Below are 1,925 nucleotides of genomic sequence, written 5' to 3'. Positions count from 1 at the left end.
TTCAGTTTATATTTTTTTTAAATGTTTTCCAACTAAATTCGTTTTGCTGTTATTTTGAATAGTTCATTACAAATATTTTGTTTTCGAAATTTTTTAATTAATTTATAATTCTCAGAAAGACAAAAAAACTTAAGAAAGTTTTACCAGCATAAAAATTCTTTATAAAAGCATATAAATTTTTTTGATTGAAAATCACTTCAGCTTAACCAAGAATACCACATATCATATAATAAAACTAARAACACACAAATGCATATTTATGTGTTGGTTTCGCGAATGGCAAAGCGTAAACCCATATACATTTTCAGCAAACAGTAACAAGCCACTATTTACCATGAGTATTTACAATAYTTTTGATTTGTTACTATTTATTTAAGCATTTTGATGTTAAGTGAGTAGCGCTTACGCTCATATGCCACATACAATGGCATTTGTTGTTGCATAAATCGCATTTACACGACAGTAATTCTTTCATTGCTCAGCAATTTTTTCGCATTGGCATTAAGTTGCGCTCACAGATTTACGACACTGTTTACAAATAGCACAAAAACAATCATAAACAAAGCTACACACAGCCATACATATGKATGTATTATGTATGTTATTGCAGCAACACAACAATGCATATATACATACACACAGTCAAAGAAAAGCGCTACGAAATATTAAGAATTATAGCTAAGCAGCAGCCAAAGATATTTATAATAAAGTAATAAAGTCATTTCTCATAGGGTGTTTACATTTTTATTTCTGTATATGTGTATGTGTGTACAGCTTTGAGYATGATGTATTATAAATCTGTAGAAAGATAGATAGTTGCATAATAATAAACGCCTGTCATAAATTCTTAACACTTGATTGACCCATAAAAGGCAGCCAAAGGCAAAGCAATGTTGGCAGCATACACACACAAACATACAATACAACAAGATATGAGTATATGAATATGCGACATGAATTATGGCTGTAGCAAGCAGCCACTAAACATGCAACTAAATAGATTATGAGGCGGTTGTGTGAGCGTATTTATAGAGGGATGCATTGGCTCCTTTGTGCTAATGTGACTAAAGGCTGCCAAGCATGTGTGTGCTTATAGCATACATGTATGTATGCATGTGTAAAAGCATACATGTGCATGTGTGTATGTGGAATTGTACTTGTATAGCTGTCAACTTTATTTATTGCTACACTCAAACTAACATACTTACAAATATGCGCTTGTGCTGTGCATACATCTGTATGTTTGACCACAAARTGCGCCACTGTTTTGMTGTTGTTGGTATATGCATACMTACATATGTAAGTTGCTGCTGCTGCACTATTTTTCCACACATAAACTAACTCGATTATCAACAGCTCAGTGGCTGGGCTGCAAGCTGCAAGCATTGCTGTCATTGAACATTTGATATGGAAAGCTGGGCATGTGCAGCGCAAGACTCATACTCACACACTCATACAAGTAGCGTTGAATTTGCTGAGCGACAAATGAACGCATAATCGCTCAGCTGCAACGACTTGCCACTTTGACTCTAATCAATGCAAAAGCGCCAGCGCCAGCGCCGTGCAAGCTGGCGTGCGATAGGATGCTCTCCGCGCTGGGCAGGGTTGAGTTGTCTGTGGGGGTTTGGTTGCTCATTTGCATGCAAGCATCTACACGTGCGCCTAGATAGGTGCTAAGCGCACACAAACACACGTGAATTAAAAAATAATAATAATTATAAGCAGATTTATACAAAAAAAAGTACCGCAGACATGTAAACAAATAAGCGCGCTCTTGAAGTGAACTGCAATTCATATAGTAGTTTAATTAGCATATTTCAATAATAATAATAATACAAACGGCTTACATAAACGTGATATGAGAGATTTTGTTTTTAATATTATATTTTTAAAATTTGGTTGTATTTCCTTTTATAGTTTTTTTT

This window comes from Bactrocera latifrons, unplaced genomic scaffold (genome assembly GCF_001853355.1).
Source record: "Bactrocera latifrons isolate USDA-ARS-PBARC rearing strain unplaced genomic scaffold, ASM185335v1 scaffold_208, whole genome shotgun sequence".
Taxonomy (NCBI): Eukaryota; Metazoa; Arthropoda; class Insecta; order Diptera; family Tephritidae; genus Bactrocera; species Bactrocera latifrons.
This window is presented reverse-complemented; position numbering follows the sequence as displayed.